Here is a 17,508-nt window from a genome sequence, read left to right on the forward strand (position 1 = left end):
AAGAAACCAAACCGGCCCACATCTTGATCTTGCACTTCCAGCCTCCAGAACCGTGAGAAATACATTTCTGTTGTTTAAGCCCCCCAGTGTGGGGTACCCCCAGCCGCCCTGGCAAACTGATACACAGGTATGTTCTGTCATCATCCCAGTTTTACAGCCAAAGAAACTGAGGCTTCAAAAGGCAAAGGACTCACCCAGGGTCACATGGCTAGCAAGTGGAAGAGCCCAAATTCAAACAGGGGTCCTGGGCGGCAGAGGGCAAGCCCTTGACACCAGGGATGCTAGGGAACCAAGTGAGACCCTCTGGCCCCGAAATCCTCCCCTCCTCTCCAGAGTTTGAGAAGCCCCTCCCTCCATCTAGGCCCCCCCACTCCCAGACACACATGCTTTGATTGCATTGCCCTTGTGGAGTCCCCTCGAGCTCCCTGCCCCTGGACTTCTGGTTTCACTGCTGGTGCAGTGCTGAGCTTTTCCAGCTCATTCCCTTCCTCCCCTCCTCTGAAGGCTCTTCCTCACCAGCTAGCTCGCTCACAGCACACACACACACACACTCAGTGCTCACCTCCCTTTGGCAGCCACTCGGAGGCTCTCTCTACCACCTTTCCTAATGCCTTCTGCAGACTAGCTGCAGAGTGGCTTTGGGGGTGCCCCCCACCGAAGACCACACCCTGTCCCTCCCTGTGCCCCTGGCACTCTTGAGCCCCCTCCTGCCTGAGCAGCATGCTGTGCTGAGCACCGTGCCGGGAAGTGGACCTGAGGCCCAGAGAAGGGCAGGGCTCTGCCTAAGGATACACAGCAGTGAGTGGTAGGGCTGGGATTCATCCTGGCCAAACTCAGAGAATGGAATTTATTCCAAAATATCATGGCTAACACAGGACCTCCCCTGAGAGCAGGCTGCAGTTTGCGGCAGAGGGCAGGGCTGAGCAGTGCAGCCAGAGGTCACCTCCTCCCCGGCCACCTGCCCCTCTGGAGCTCCATTCCCCGAGGGACAAGTATGAACCTTCACCCAGTCCGCACTCATTCCTCTGTGGCCAACTGCCCCTCAGGCAAAAGGGTGCTCTGCGGAGACCCTGAAAGCCTCCCACTCCAGGGGCAGGGCTATTGGCCATGACCAGCCTTTTGTGAACACCTGCTCCGTGCCAAGCTCTGTTGTGTTACAGCAATGGAAAGGGGAGCCAAGCCAGGCCTGACCCCCCCACCCCAGAGCACTTGGTCTAGTGGAGAAAACACACCCAATTATCCCACTAGCAGCTATAACTTTCTGATTCGGGGCACCTGGGTGGGTCAGTCCGTTAAGCATCTGCCTTGGGCTCAGGTCATGATCTCAGGGTTCTAGGATCGAGCCCCACATCAGACTCCGTGCTCGGTGGGGAGTCTCACTCCCCCTCTGCCCCTCCCCCTGCTCATGCTCTCTCTCTCAAATAAAAAAAATGTATAACTTTATATATAAAAATAAAATAATAAAAATAAATAATAAAATAATAAATATAATAATATAGAATAATAAAATATAATAATAATAAATAAAATAATAAATAATAAAATAAAAATATATATATAACTATTTTTTTAAGATTTTATTTGTTTATTTGACAGAGAGATACATAGAGAGAGAGGGAACACAAGCAGGGGGAGTGGGAGAGGGAGAAGCAGGCTTCCAGCCGAGCAGGGAGCCCGATGCGGGGCTCGATCCCAGGACCCTGGGATCATGACCCGAGCCGAAGGCAGACATTTAACGACTGAGCCACCCAGGCACCCCTATATATAACTTTCTGACTCAACAGATGCTGGGAGGGACGAAGGCAGTCAATAATAGGAGTGGCAGATCTGGAGAATGAGCAGCAGTTACCCAGATGAAGAGGGAGGGAACAGCATGTGCCAAGGGCCTGTACAGGGAGGGTCAGAGAAAAGGAGGCCTGTGCCCTAGAGCTGGTGGAAGTTTCTGGAAGAGGCTGAAAGGGCTCCTCAGGGCTGGGCTGTGCAGGGCCCCATGAGCCACATTAAAGGCTCTTGTCGTTATTCAGCAGAGATTTGTGTTTTGAAAACCCCTGCCCCAGCTCTGTGTGATGGAGAATAGGGTCAGAGCACAGAAGCAGGCAGAAAAGCGAGAGAGGCTGGCTTGTGTCCAGGTGAGAGAGGGCTTGGGGAAGTGACAGCGGGCATGAATATTCAAAAAAAAAAAAAGAGAGAGAGAGAGAGAGAGACCCACAAGACTCAGCACAGTGGCGACACAAACATCCAGTCTGGATTTCAAAGGGGGAGGGACCTCGGAGTTTCCCAGTTTGTGGACACGCAGAGGCCCAGAGAGAGGAGCTGTCTTGCCGCCCCCCCCCCGCCCCCAACCCCGTGACTCTGCTGGTTCATTCATTGGACAGTTACTGAGCTGAGCACCTACTAGGTGCCAGACAGTGTGCTAGAGGCTGGGGAGAGTACAGAGGTGAACAAGACGGGGCTGTCCTACTATCCCAGGGTGCACCAGCCAAACTGCATGGTCCTGAGGGCTGGGAGGGAGGGAGAGGAGGAGGGAGGGAGACGGGGAGGGAGAGATGGGGAAATGATAATGATGATGACAAAAATACACTTACTGAGCGTTTTCCATTGCCAGACATTGTGTCGAGCCTTCCGTAAACATGATCTCATTAATTGCCACGTGGCGGCAAGCAAGTGCTGTTGGGCCATTGCACAGATGACAGGATTAAGGGTCAGAGATGTGGAGTGACCTACCTCACGTCCCCAGGGAGGACCAGGCCAGGCCCTCAACCCACCTTCCCGAGGAGCCTGCTCTGGGCCTGACCAGCTCCTCCCCAGGCCCCAGACCTGAGGTTGGGGTGGGGGGAGGCCTGGGGGCACACAGAGGGGGATCCAGAAGTGCCTTCCCCAGGGGGACACTGGAGGTTTCTGCCCCTTCCCCCATTCAGTGGAGACTGGCTGCAGGTCAAAGGGAGGTCAGGGAGGAAGGAAGGAGAAGCTGTGGGCTGCAGGCCTCCCCTTCCCGCTCACTCTGCTCTACCCTCCCCCTCCAACAACAAAGCAACCTCAGTAAGTCCACTCAGCGCAGGGGAGAGGGGACTGGGGTGGGGAGCCGCACACTCTGGCCCCAGCCCTGCTCCAGCTCCCCCCAAGGCAAGTCTGAGCCAAATCACTGCCCGCCCCCCCCATCACTAACTGCAGGAAGGCATATGTGATTGCAGCTCCTTGCTCACGCATCCAGACATGCGTACTCATTCATTCATTCAATAAAGTGTTCTAAGCACCTGCTCTGGGCTGGACCCTGTGCTGGGTGCTGGCAACAGGGGAGGACGCAGCATTCTGGCTTCCTGCCATGGGGCACACATGGCCTCAGAAGGAAGAAAGATGCTCATGAGCCATTATTGTACAAAGTAGTGCTGAGACCAGGGGAGCACACAGGAGGGAGGGACCATGTAGTGAAATGGGAGAGACAATCACCCCAGCGCGGCTGGCAGTCAGGGAAGGCTACTTGGAGGAGGCGATAGCTTTCCAAGACCCAAAGACTGAACAGGAGCTAGTCAATGAGGAGGAGAAGGGAAATGGGAAACAGACAGAAGGAACAGCGTGACGGGAGGTCTGGACTCCCTTGGGAACATGCCGCCTTGAGGAATGGATAGGAGGCAGGCAGGGTTGGATCTTGGGGCGCACGCTGGAGCGTTGGGGTAAGGCTGAGGGGCTGCCAGAGTGACACTGGGCTGGGTCTTGTAGGCCATGGGGAAGATATGAACTTCTCCCCTGGGCAGTGAAGGCAGTGAGCAGGGGAGTGACGGGTAAAACGTGAATTTCAGAATGCGTATCCAGGCTGTGTATACACCTGCACGCGCGTTCCCGTACAAGCATGCCTGTGTGTGTGTCCCTGTTCCCAAGTCCCCGCACAGCCAGACACACACAGGGACACACCTGTGTGCCCGGCCCCGCGCGGAGCTCTTCATGAACACCCAGGCTGGCCCTGCAGGGAGATTCTGCCCAGTCTCTGCATTTAACGGAGGACACCGAGGCTTGGAGAGCTGGAGAAATTTGCCCAGAGAAACACATGTTGGCTCAGCAAAGCAGAGACTCCACGCCTGGGCAACCTGTTTCCAGCCTGTGCTCGTGACCCCCAGGCTCCAGTGGCCCCTTGGTGAAGAGAGGCAGCCGGCAGACAGCAACCCGGAGAAGCCTCAGTTCAGCTTTGGAAGGACCGGCTGGAGTTCCTCCTGCTCACCTTGCAGGCTCCACCGGGAGGCCCAGCCCGCCAAACAGGCTGGGTTTGTTTTCTGGGGAAACTAGAGATGGAACGTCCCAGACAAGGACCCTAGGATGACCAGGTGGTTCATGAAGCTCCCACTCCTGCCCCTTGGCCCTGTAACCCTTTACAGAGCAGGGTCACTCATATTATTTCTTTTCTTTCTGGAACATCAGAGCTGGCTAAGACCTGGCTAAGCTGGAGAAGATCTGGTCAGGCCCCTCTATATCAGGTTCCCGTTGCTGTTGTAACAAAGGACCACAGATGCAGTGGTTTAAACAACACAAATTTATTCTCTTACAGTCTGGAGGTCAGAAGTCCCAGAGTCAAGGTGTCGAGAGGCTGTGTTCCTTTCACTCTAGAAGAGAATCTGTTTCCTTGCTTTTTCTAGCTTCTCGAGGCTGCCCACAGTCCTAGGCTTGTGGCTCCTTCCTCCTTCTTCAAAGCCAGCAGCAAAGCCTCCTCCAATTTCTCTGACTCTGACCTTCCTGTCTCTCTTGGGACCTTGAATACGTGGGCAAGAAGCTGGGTTGGGAGCCTGCGGGGAATCTGGCGGGAGCCTGGCAGGTGGGTGACTTCAAAAGTTCCAGGAGGTGGCCTCCCTGTGTCCTCTTGGATCAGGCCAGGCTCAGTCGTGGAGGCCACAGCCCAGGTCCTGAGGCAGGGACAGGGGAAGGAATCCATATGGAGGGGGCACCTAGTCCATTTAGGGGGCACATGGAGACAAGAGCAAATTCAATCGGGTCCCTTGTTCATTCTACAGCAAATCTGTGCAAGCCAGCACTGCAGAGAGGTAGAGAAATGTCAGCTCTGGAGCCAGAAGGCCTTAGGTTCAAATCCCAGGTCCGCTACTTATCAGCTGGGTGGCCAGGGGCAGCTGATTTGACCCCTCAGTTTCCCCACCTTGAGTTATTGTGAGGATTAAGTGAATGACTTCAAAGGACAACACTAAATACACATCTGCTGTGATGATGCTTCTGATGACCATTATTACCTCTATTGTTGTAAGCCAGGAGGTAGGGACTGGGTCACCGCACGCTGCTAGGGCTCTTTGCTCCTCTTTTAGAAGAGGTAGTCAGAAGAAACGGTGTTCGAGGCGAGTGGGTCAGGCCCTTCTACTTCCCGTCCACTTTGGGGCCAGCCCCAGCCAGCATACCTCCTGAGAGCCTAGCTTCCAGTTTTTCCAATCCCACCTCTGGCCAGGCCAGTCCGTTCCAGGTGGGGTCTGAAATCCAGGCTGGGATTTTCTTCTGCCCCAACTTAATCCCTCCTGCTTCTGTGGGTCCCGCCCAGTGAGTCCCCTTCCCCGGGAGAGTGGGGGCATCCTGGGCTGGATTCTGTGGCTTCCCAGGTCCTGAAAGGTCCTGCAAGGTCCTGCTCCACCTGCCCAGACCCCGCGTGGCCCCTTGCCTGTGCCACACCGACCTGCCTTCCCCCTGCCCCACACACAGGTCCTTCCTCTCTCTCCCGCTCACACAATGCAGCCCACTCACTGAGCCTTCTGCCCCTCCCACCACTCACTCTCCCACCCTAGCCTTTGCTTTTCAAGGTAACCTTGCCACTTTCTCCAGGAAGCCTCCCTGATGTCTGTGGCCCGGTTAGAGCCTTTTCTCTGAGCTGCCTGTAGCTCTGTCATCATAGCCCGTATTTATGGGTCTGTTTTATTTGTGTCTGTTTCTCCCACTGGATGAGGACTCCATCCTTGCACACAACGGCACATAGTAGGTGTGCAGTACACATTCGTTAAAGATAGGAAGGAAGGAAGGTTAGTCCAGCCCTTCAGGAAGCAAGAGAAAACAGGGTTGATGGGGGTGGGGGTGGGGGTCAGCTCTCAGCCTGCCGCCCCCAAGGGGAGCCCTCTGTCCCCCCTCCTCTCTCCCCTCTGCCTGCTGAACCCAGCAGACGGCGGAGTGGGGTGGGGTGGGGGCAGCAGGAGTGGTGGTAGGGAGATGCAGACCGAATCCCCCCGGGGACGGGAGGGCTGAGCTCTGAGGTCTCTAGAAGAGCTGGAGCTGGCGGGGAGGGGAGGCTGAAGCTCACATCTGGCTTTGCCCACCCAGGCAGCAGCTCCTGCGGGCAGCACATTCATCCCTGCATCACCGCCACCCCCCTCCACCCCTGCGGAGCCCCCCCTCCCCCACTCCTCCTCCTGGGGAGATACTAGAGGGCCCCTTTCACGGCTGCCCTTGGGTCTGTGTGCACAGACAGACAGTTTCGCCGGCTCTGTGTGTGAAAACCTCAGTTCCTGAGACATTGGAACCAAACTGAGGTTCCTGGCCCATTTGCTCCTGCGCCTAACGTACTGAAGGGCGCCCCCCGCCCCCCGAGGATGGTGCCTGGGTCAGCTCCCCCTCCCAGCGCCCCCTCCCCCTTGGCTGAACAGAGTCCTGGGATGGAATCTAGCCTGGGGTGAGGAAAGGAGGGGCTCTTTCCTGAGCCCTAGTGCCACGGTGGGAGAGGCCACAGAAATCAGCGGACCGGGCAGAGGGTTCAGAAGGCAGCTGCAGAGCATCAGGGGACTCTGGGGCAGGGAATCAAGGGGCTGGGGGTTTCTGGGGGCTGTCAGCGGTTGATCCCAAGGGCCTAGGCAGCGGGGGGGGGGGGGGGAGGGGGGCTGTGCAGTGAGGGCAAGGCCCCACCTGGAGGTAGGGAGAAGGGCCACCCGGCTTGGTATTCCAAGGATACGGGGAACCAAGGAATCTGTGATGTACTCGAGGAGCCGGGAGTTCTGTCTTCGGCCACCCTCACGCTGGCTCGCCCCAAGGGCTTATTATTATCACGACTGGTTATCCCTTTTCCCCCAGCACCCGCCCACCCCGGTCCGGGCAGGCGGCTGGCCGCAAGGGTGCCCTCCTGGAGCTCCCAGCTAGGGGTCTGCAGGTGGAGGATTACTGGAGTCTGCCGCTCTGGGGGTCGCTGAGGCGGTGGACCTGGGAAGGAGATGGGGGAGCGGTTTCTGGGAAAGCCCACATCAAGAGTTGAAGCCCAGAGAGAGGAGCTGACCCCAAGGCCGGGAGTCAAAGACAGGAAGGGTGTTTCTGGCAGTTGGAACATTGAGTGCTAGGGCCCGAGATGGGGCAATACCTGGGAACCACGGTCATTCTGTACAAACCCGGGGGCCGAGTGGAAGCGTGGCAACGGGTGGCGGAAGCAGGGCCTTGAACGCCGAGGACGGCCCGCCCTCTCGCTCCTTGGACCGGGCTTGCCGCCACCCGCGGCCCCCTCCCCGCCTCCTTCAGGCGGGCCCGGGGAAGGCTGTGGACGGCCGCGGCTGCCCTTTCAAGTCGGCCTCCCGGAGGCTCCCGAGCCGGCCGGGCGGGGGTGGGGGGGCCTCTGCGCCGACATCAAAGCCCGGCGCCCCCAGCCAGATCCGGTTGCGGAAGGGGCGGGCGAGCCGGGGAGGGAGGCAGGTTTCGGCGGATTCCCCTTTCATCCCGTGGCTCGGCGGGCGCGGACCTCGGGGAGGCCCCGCACGTCCCTGCTGGGCAAGTGCGCGCAGGGCCGCGAGCGGCGCCGCCAGGCCGGGCGGGGCTGTGTGGCTTCGGGTCGGTCCCTGCCCTTCTCCGTGCCTCGGGCACCTTCCTCCCTGGCCGGGAGGCCTCGGCGCGGGGCCTTCTCGGGAGGGGCGTTCGGGGGAGACTCGGGAAGTTTGGATCCCCGAGATCGGGCTGGCGGAGACGCACCTGCGCCTGGCTCCCACTCGGCCCGCGGGAGGGCGGTCTCAGGGACCCCCTGCAGCGTTCCCACCCCCCCCAACCCCGCTGTGCTGGCGGGGGAGGGGGGTCCCTCGGGCCTCAGCTTCCTAGAAGCCGGAGGGAGCCGACATTGCTTGTCCTTCTTCACGGTTGAGGCTGAACACATTCCTTCTTGCGAAATGGCTCTACTTTATTACTATTATTTTTAAGATTTTATTTATTTAAGGGCGCCTGGGTGGCTCAGTCGTTAAGCGGCTGCCTTCGGCTCAGGTCATGATCCCAGGGTCCTGGGATCGAGCCCCGCATCGGGCTCCCTACTCCGCGGGAAGCCTGCTTCTCCCTCTCCCACTCCCCCTGCTTGTGTTCCCTCTCTCACTGTGTCTCTGTCAAATAAACAAAATCTTAAAAAAAAAAAAAAAAGATTTTGTTTATTTGAGAGAGAGAGAGCAAGCACACGAGCAGGGAGGAGAGGCAGAGGGAGAGGGAGAAGCAGACTCCCCGCTGAGCAGGGAACCTGATTTTGGGGGGGGCTCGATCCCAGGACCCTGAGATCATGACCTGAGCCGAAGGCAGACACCCAGGTGCCCCATGGCTCTACTTTCTGATGTCACAACAGTAAGAATGACAATGGCCACACACTCTCCCACATAAGCCTTCCAGTGTGGCTGATTAAGGACATCCTTTCCCAGGTGAACAGCCTGAGGCTCAAGAGAGGGGACTCGTTTTGCCCCAGATCACATAGCCAGGAAACCAGCGAGACGCAGGCTCCGTGGACAGGATGCACTTGGTGGAGTCTGCACTCAGCTGTTCATGCCCGCTGCCCCTGCCTTGATCACCACACAGGAGCGGAGCAGGGGGAGGCCAGACTGGGAATAATGAGAGCAGACGCTGATTTGGCATTGGCAGCAGGCAGCACCCTGAGAGGAAGGTGTATCTATCACCCCCATTTTACAGATGGGAAAACTGAGACACCAGGAGGTCAAGTAGCAGGGCTGGGTACTGACCTAGTTTTTTAGCTCCAGGGACTTGGGGCTTAGCCACTGCGGTAGGGGGGTGGGTGAGAAAGTCAGAGAGAGCCCTTGACCCCCAGAGCCCTTACTGTGTGTCTGCCCCAGGCCAGGAACCTGCTGAGTCAGCACATGAACCTCAGCTGGGGGGTGTTGTTCTATGCGGGCTATTCAGCAGAGGCACCAAGGCACAGAGAAGTGAAGGATGGGCCACAGTGGCCAGGAAATGACAGAGTCAGACCTTGCACATGGCCTGTCTGGCCCGCCTTGACAGCTGTGGTGGCAGAGACGGGGACTGCCACCGCCACCCTTCCCCCACCCCCGTGGGCCAATCCATGCAGACAGAGCCCTTGAAGGGCTTCTCTGCCCCCCTTATCTGCCAAGAGGGGGCACTTTTAATGGGCCTCCCCAGGATGCCAGGTGCACTCAGGCTGGTGGGATGGGACGGGTGCCTGGGTATTAGGCAGATGCCACCCCAACCCAGAGATTTAAAATTCCTCCCTGGAAAATCAGATAATCAAGGAAGTCACATACCGTGAAATGAGTGTGATCCTTGCCAGAAACCCAGAGGGAGCATCAGAAAATCATCACATGGCAAGTGTGGGCCTGTGACCCAACCCCCTCGCTTTATAGGCAGGGAAACTGAGGCACAGGTCCCAGCAGGAAGAGTCCCCTCCCCTTCCCCGGCGTCTATTGAGGGCCTCCTGTGTGGCCGGCTGTGGGTTGGGGCCTGTTCAGTGCCTACGCCTCCCTGAGCTCAAGTGTCTGCTGAGAATGGTTTGTCGGTGCTGTTCATGTTACCATTATTCAATTCTGATCCTGGGGGGCTCACCTGAGGAGGAGACATCTAAGCGGAAACCTGATCTTAAGTAGGAGTCAGTGAAGCTGGTGAGAAGAACATTTCAGGCAGAGGGGGAAACATGTGCAAAGGCCCTGGGGCATGAAGGAGTTTGGCTCAGGAGAGTAAAGAAGCCAGAAGCCTGCTGCAAGAGTGGGGAGTGGGGAGGCGGGGCGCATGGAGGGAGAAGCCAGGGAGGAGGCAGAGGGGGCAGGACCTGGGGGCTTGGAGGAGCCTGCCTAGGCCAAGTCAGTGTTGGATGGGGGGAAAGGAGGCAAGCAGTGGGAGTCAAAGCTGGCGACTAGGAATCTAGCCCACAGTGACTACCCCAGGACTTCCAACCTCAGGAGAACCCTGGCTGGGAGCAGGAGAGAGGAGGGAGCTGTCTCCAGTCCTGTTTTAAACCCTGCTCTGTTGAGCTCCTGAAAGAAAAAGGGAGATCAAAAGGGAAAATTTGCAAGTTAGATTTACCCTCAATTCTATTAAAGCACCAAAAGCTGTTGAAAAATAGTATTAGGGTCTTAACTCCACAAATGTTGGAAATCCCAGCCTGGAAGGCCGATGAAGGCCATTCCCTGTCCTCCCTACATCGGGGAAGGAGGATGGGGCAGCAAGAGGCCCCAGATTGGGCAACCCGGCCTGGCCTGTGGGCTCAGCTAATGTGGGCAAAGGGGAGGCCTCCCAGGGAGAACACGGGGCTCCCCAGACTTGGTTTGGGCTTCTCGGAAGTGTGCTGTAGAGAGGGTTGGGCTATTTCGACCACAGGATGCCCAACCGCTTATGGGGGTGGGCAAGTCTTATCCTTGGCCATGGATGGGGGAGGAGGAAGAAGGGAGAGGGAGGAAGAGGGGCAGAGAGGAGGGAGAGAGGGAAGGGAAGAAGTCCATGCTGGGTAGCAATCATTGCAACGAGGTGTGTGCCCATGTGACCCCCACTGTCTGTTCCTTCCCTGATGGGAACATCAAGTCTGCTGACAGGGGTGTCCCTGTGCTGGCCCCAGGCCAGGGGAATCTCCAGGTGGGTCTCAGCTGACCCTCACAAAGTTCTGGACCCCAGTCACCCTGCTCAGCCAGACCCCAAGCCTGGGCGCTTAACCTGGGGCTCTGTACTCCTCTCTCTCTCTGGGCCTAATCCACAGGTTTACTCAGATGCCTGGCACTCTGTGTGTAGGTGTGTGTGTGTGTGTGTGTGTGTGTGTGTGTGAGCATGCATCTGCAGATGTTAGGTTAGGAGTGCTGACTGGGCCAGATAGGCTGGGCCTAGATCCTAGCTTAGACACTTGTGAGCTGTGTGACCTTGTGTGAGTGACCCAACCTCTCTGTGCCTCAGTTATGAGGAATTCATGAGTTAATCTGAGAAACCCCATAGCATAGCCCCTGAAACAGAGCAAGTGCTCAATTTTAGCTACTAAAAGGCTGACAATAAGATTCCTTTAGGAAGGGGCTCTAAACTAAAGGGAGGGGGTTCTCAGAAGGTCCAAGAAGCTCCTGGAATTGACTGCAAAGCTTTGTGTGTAGGTATGTTTTTCTGAACTGAGAAGGTCCTTAGCTTTCATCACAAAGTCTCATGACCCCCCAAAAGTTGAGCACCCTTGATCCAGCATTGACAGCCTCCCCTGTGCCTGGAGGGTCCCTCTTCATACAACTTTTGAGGGGCTGCCTGTTACTTGCCTGCATGTGGGTGGTAGGCTGTCCTGCAGACCCCCATGGGCACCCACGCATGGGGGGCCATGTGTGCGCAGGGACAGTGAGCCCCTAACTCAAGGGGAATTATTTTTCAGGCTGAGACAACACTGCACAGTTGTATCCAAACCAGCTCCTTTCTCCAGGATGGGGAGGCTCGAAAACAGACTTCAAAGGCAAGCTTTGAATCAACAAAACACAATAAAAATAACTCTTGGAACCCAAATGCTGAATCACAGCCCCAGGCACATTAAGCCAGCTGATGCCAACCCTCCCTGACAGGCACAGGCCTTAGGGCTGGGGCCTTGGGGGGCCAGGCATCCTCTTGCGAGACCCTCCTGGCCTTGCTGGGACTCCCACCGGCTCCATTCCGGCGGCTGTCAGGCAAGAAGGTCCTTTGCCCAATTCTTACCTGCTGAAGTGAGGGGCTTCCCCGTCTGGCATCGGGGAAGTTGTGAGTATCTGGGAAGGGGGCAGTGCCGCCCCGGGGAGGGTGAACCTGCTCCTAGGAGGCAGCGTGGCTTTGAGGCTTCCGATCTGGGTCGGGCTATGTGACCTCTCTGAGCCTTGTAGAAATGGGAATCACGCAGTTCCCCCTTCTCAGCAATCCTTGCAATGAGGACCGGAGAGGGGCCGTGGGGGAGGCCTGGGTGTATGGCCAAGGCCAGGCACTGTGCGTGGGTGACCAGAACACCCATACTTCCTGTGCGACACTCAGTCCCCACTTCTCCATCTACAAAATTAAATGACCTTGAAAGAGCTTTCCATGACATCTCAGATTGTGAGGTGAGAACCCTAAGTGCACAGTAGTGTGTACAATACAGAACGTAGGTAAAATTGACATTACAAAATAAAAATAGAGGCATGTTGGGGCGCCTGGATGGCGCAGTCTGTTGGGCGTCTGACTCTTGGTTTCGGCTCAGGTTGTGATCTCGGGGTTGTGAGATTGAGCCCCGCGTCGGGGCTCTGTCCTCAACGCGGTGTCGGCTTGGGACTCTCTCTCCCTCTGCCCCTCCCTACACCCACTTGTGCTCTCTCTCTCTCTCAAATAAATAAATAAATCTCTCAAATAAATAAATAAATCTTTAAAAATACAGGCATGTCTGTATTTCCTTGTATGTGCACAGAATATCTCTGGGAGGTGCCCAGGAAATGGGGTTACCGAGTAGGAGGACCACGGCCGGGTGGGGGTGGCTGGGAGCAGTTTGGGGCTTCTGCCTGTCGTGCTGTGTCCCACGCCTGCATTATCTAGCCAGTACAGACACAAGGGTGTTTTTTTTTTAAGATTTTATTTATTTGAGAGAGAGAGAGAGAGAGCATGAGCAGGGGGGAGGGGCAGAGGGAGAGGGAGAAGCAGGCTCTCCGCTGAGCAGGGAGCCGGATGAGGGACTGGATCCCAGGACCCTGGGACCATGACCTGAGCCAAAGGCAGGCGCTTAACCCACTGAGCCACCCAGGTGCTCCTAGGTTTTGGTTTTTGTTTTTTAAAGTCCTTTTGGAGGTTTGCTGGTCCAGACCTCCTGCCTGACGCTGACCCAGCTCCCAGGGAGCTGCCCTGAGGGATCCAGAGACCCGTGACAGGGATTTGGGGTCAGGACAAAGCCCACTCCTTGGTGTCATCTCCCAGGATCTGCTCCTCTCCCCAGCCTCACTCTGGCCTCCTAGTCTCTCTGCCCGGCCATCTGGAACTCCCCACAAGCCTGCTAACCCGTGTGTGTGTGGGGGGGTGTCCTGCCTTCAGGCCAGTGCACCTGCGGGTGGTTCTAACTCCCTCTTGCTGGGCAGTCTGGGTGGCCCCCGTGCACCATGTGCACAGTTTAATGTCTGTGTCCAGGACCAGCCACACAACTTGCCAGGGCCCAGGGCAACATGAAAACGCAAGGCCCCTTGTTTAAAATTGACAATGTCAAGATGACACCAGAAGACCATTAAACGGGATGCAGAGTGCTTCTCCTGCAGGGGTCACACATCTGGGAAGCCAGCCCCATCCGTATCTCCCTCACCACGATGGGGGCTCCCGTAAGTAGAAACACCGTCTCTCTTGTTCATAGAGCCCAGGACAGAGCCTGGTATGCAGTAGATGCTCAGTTACTGTGTTCTGTGAATGAATGAATGAATGAATGGGAAGCAGGGGAACCGAGGAGTGGTAGAGTTTGCCAGCCACAGCCAGCTGTGTATGCGGGGTACAGCCCTGCCCTCTGGGCTGGAGGAAATCTGAGCCGGCTTCCAGGAGGAGGAAGACTCAGCCTTGGAGGAGGCAGCTGCCCTGTGTGCTCCTGGGCCACCTGCCTGTGCTTTCCCCCATCACAGCACTTACCACACTGGTTTCTTCTCTGGAGCGTAGCTGTGTGACCCCAGGAAAGTGACGTACCCTCTCTGTGCCCTGGGTTCTTTCTCTGTAATATTGGGCTAAGGGCCTCCTTCGTCACAGAGTGTTGCCCTCCTTCCTGGATAAGTAAGCTGTAAAGATGGCAGACTTTAGACCCCATCTGCACGTGGTACCAGCTCAGTAATGCCTGTCATTATTCCTCTGTGATTCCTGGCTGCACTCTCAGCTCTTGTGGATTCCTGCTCGCCCACAGAATGGCCGTGGCTGTTAGAAGTCACCCGTGAGCTGACCCGGGGAGGCATCTTCCCCTGGAGAACACAGTCTGGGTCCTCAAGGTGCCTGGAAAGTGCCTGGGCCAACAGGTTCCCATAGGGAGATTCTTCGGGGATTTGCTGGGCTCTGCAGCCAGGAGAGCTGGAAGTCTGCCCAGAGCCCAGTGGGGGGCTCCCTGGGAGCTTGGGGGTGTCACTGCCGTCCCCAGAGCTGCCAGGTGCAGACAATAAACCAGGGAAACCCTGGTGGGTGAGTCATTAGTGGTCCCCAATGCCCCATGATGGGGGAGAGCAGGCAAGCTGCTCTTGGCTACTGCTCTTGGGGTCTCAGTGCCACCATTCAGCCCAACCTGGTGGGTTCAATCCTGGCTTCTGGGTTGGCCTCTGCCCAGCACCCAACACTGGTTCCAGTGGGTCCCAGAAGTACAATGACCACCACCAGCGTCGCCCCCGCTTCCTGAGGCTGTTTATAGGGGATGTTGAGGCTTACACGGGGCTGCTTGGAGGTGGCAGCATGCACTATCTCCGTGGAGGGCTCTGATGTCCTTCCACAGGAGCCCCTGGAAGGTGCAGACCATCTGTCACTTAGGACATATTTAGAAGAGAATGACAAAGGGACCCAAAGAGGCAGAAATGTTGGGGAGGGGGAGGACACAGGCGGCGGGATTTAGATAATGGCAGACAAAGGCAGAGGGGCTGGAAGGAGCAGGGGGCAGCCCCTCTTGGCTGGGGGATACCAGCCTTTCCCTCTTTCTAGTCAACAGCCCTCCCGAGCCCCTTGTCCCAAATCCCCCAGCCGGGGTTTAGAATTGTGGCACCAGCCCGACTGCAAAGACTGTGTCAGTCACCCCCCCCCCACCCGGCTTCCTGTTCCTCTGTCCAGGTCTCACCATGCACCCCCACCTCTGGGCCCTGGAGAGCCCAGGTGTCCCCCCCATGCCCTGGGCGGTGGCTTGTGCTCTGTGCTTCCAAAGCCCCGGGCCTCCTACCAAAGCACTTGACACTCTGTCCTGGAAATGTCCGTTGAGTCCACGTCTCCCACCAGACTGTGGCCTCCTGAGAGCGGAGTTGGTCAGTCTGGTGCCTGCTAGGTGCCCAGGGCCCAGCATGTGCACGGCACCCAGTAGGTGCTCAACAAACTGTCTGCACAATGACAGTGGATGTGTCCGTGGGGAAGCTCCTGTCCCCAGAGCTCCACTGGGGGCTGGCTTCACCCCCCACCCCCACCCCGCTCCAGAGAAACCTCTCTCTCCCTGACCTTGCCCTGGGTGGCCCCAGTGCCCCTTATGCTGGAGAATGGATCCAGGAAGGAACGGTCCTCCAGATCACCCCATTTTGCCCCGGGGGGGAGAGGGAGCCCACACTGTGGGGCTTTCGGCAGGAGACATGGGCTCCTGCTAAGAGGCACAGTTGTATGTTGGGGTCAGTCTCTTGACTTCAACACTTAATCTGTGTGACCTTGAGAAAGAGCTTAACCTCTCTGGGCTTTGGTTTCCCCCGACAACGAATACTTATACTAAGAGTAGCTTATGGGGCGCCTGCGTGGCTCAGTCGTTAAATGTCTGCCTTCAGCTCAGGTCACGATCCCGGAGTCCTGGGATCGAGCCCCACATCAGGCTCCCTGCTCGGCAGAGGGCCTGCTTCTCCCTCTCCCACTCCCCCTGCTTGTGTTCCCTCTCTAGCTGTGTCTCTCTGTGAAATAAAGAAATAAATAAAATCTTTAAAAAAAAAAAAAGAAGAGTAGCTTATGAGAGAAGAGCTGGAGGCTGGGCGCTGGGGCAGGACACATGCAGACCTAGTCCCATCTCCCACAGCTGTGCCAGCCTCCGCAAATCCCGCTAACCTCTCTGGGCCTTGGAGTCCTTATCAGCAAGCGGGGCTCAGGAGATGCTCTCTCTGGGTGGAGAGGTCCAAGGAGGGAGGGAGGGAGCACTCAGGGGAAAGGAGCAGTGATTTTCCTGCCTCTGCATCACTTCCTTTTGCCCTGGATAGGGAATCATTCCTTCCTCTCTGCCACCCACCAGCTAGACCCAGCCGGCACAGGTCTGCACAGGGCCCAGGGCAGGGTCAGCGGTGCGGGGATGGAGTGGGATCTGGGGATATGATTGCTCAGGGTGAGATGGCAGACAGGAACGGGAAGAGCTGGGATGAGCTGGGGGGGGGGAGTACACCTGCCCTGCCCCCCCATGGGGAGGGCGTTGGGGGGGCAGGGTTATGGGGAAGGAGAAGCCACCAGGGCCACTTTCCTGGCCTTCCCGACATGCTGCTGCCTGGAGCCCAGGAGGGGCTGGCCATCTGCCAGCCCTGAGTGGAAATGTCCCAGTAAAAAGGGCCTTATTGGGACCCCTATGGAGAGGACCCTGGGTGCTGTCAGGGAGGAGTGAGAGACTGAGAACCTGGGGGCCGCTGGAAAGGGGTCCAGCCCCACCCAGCACTCCCTCCCTCCTCCCCGCCCTCCTGGCTGCTCACCCCAGGTTCAAGTACACTCAGGGGCATGGCTGACCCACAGCAGTGGGGAAGACAACCGGGAATTTGGGGGCCGGGGGTCGCTGGGAGGCTATGCGTGAGTGAGTGTGCTTCTAGCTGTGTGTGCTCTGGGTCTTCGTGTGCCCGGCGTCTCTGTGCCGCGTTTCTCTGGTGTCTCTATACTGTGTCTGATGTTTGGGTGTCTCCGGTGTTTCTCTGCGGTGTGTGTTTGGTGTGTGTGTGTGTGTGCGCGCGTGTGGTCTCTGTGCGCTGTGCATCTCCGTGGGGTGTGTGTGTGTGTGTGTGTGTGTGTGTGGTGGCCCGTGCGCCCTGCGTCCAGTGGGCCTGTGGGCGGGTGTCCCTGTGTGCGTGTCTGTGCTGAGTGGCAGGTGTGAGGCTCAGGGCCCACGCTCAAGGTCCTCTGGACACAGAATCCACGTTGTCGGGGAGGAGAGGGAGGGCGGAGAGAGGGCAGGAGAGCAGGCCCGCCCGAGAGGAAGAGTGGAGCCCCGCGCGGGGAGGGGCGGGCCCCGGGGGGGGGCGGGGCGGGTAGCAGCTCGCAGCGGGGCGCCCCTCGCCCCGCCCAGACGCCGCGGGGGGCCTGGTCCCGGCCGCCCCCCGCCCCCGTCCCCATCCCCCGTGCGCTCCACGCGGGCCTCGCTTTCCAGGCTCGTGCGCGGCCAGCTTAGCAGTTTTTGGCTTAATGGCAACCAAAGGCAGCAAGGAGAAGTTGGGGGGTGGGGTGGGGAACGGGGCGTCCCCCCCAGGCCCCGCCGCGACCCCGGGGCAGGTGGAAGGAGGCGGCGCGGGCCCGCGGCGGGAGGAGGGCGCGGGCGGGAGCCGCGAGCGCAGCGCGAGGGGAAAAGTTTCCGACCCCGGAGCTGGAGGCTGAGAAGTTTCGGCCGCGCCGGGCGGCGCCAAAGCCAGGCCAACACTGCCCCCGCGTGGGCGCGGCGCGGCGCTGCAGCGGGCGAGAAACTGAGGC

General features: G+C 58.0%; 1 long non-coding RNA gene across 2 annotated transcripts; it reads right to left on the reverse strand.

Annotated features, from left to right (window-relative positions):
* Positions 1–4,504: 4,504 nt before the first annotated feature.
* Positions 4,505–12,007, reverse strand: LOC118519722 (uncharacterized). 2 transcript variants are annotated; one of them, XR_004909307.2, is made up of 2 exons: positions 11,869–12,007; positions 4,505–4,889 (listed from the first exon to the last, which is right to left on the reverse strand). It is a non-coding gene; the product is annotated as an uncharacterized LOC118519722 (long non-coding RNA). The 2 variants fall into 2 exon arrangements; XR_004909308.2 differs by lacking the exon at positions 11,869–12,007 and adding an exon at positions 7,319–7,416.
* Positions 12,008–17,508: the final 5,501 nt, after the last annotated feature.

Source organism: Halichoerus grypus, chromosome 14 (genome assembly GCF_964656455.1).
Source record: "Halichoerus grypus chromosome 14, mHalGry1.hap1.1, whole genome shotgun sequence".
Taxonomy (NCBI): Eukaryota; Metazoa; Chordata; class Mammalia; order Carnivora; family Phocidae; genus Halichoerus; species Halichoerus grypus.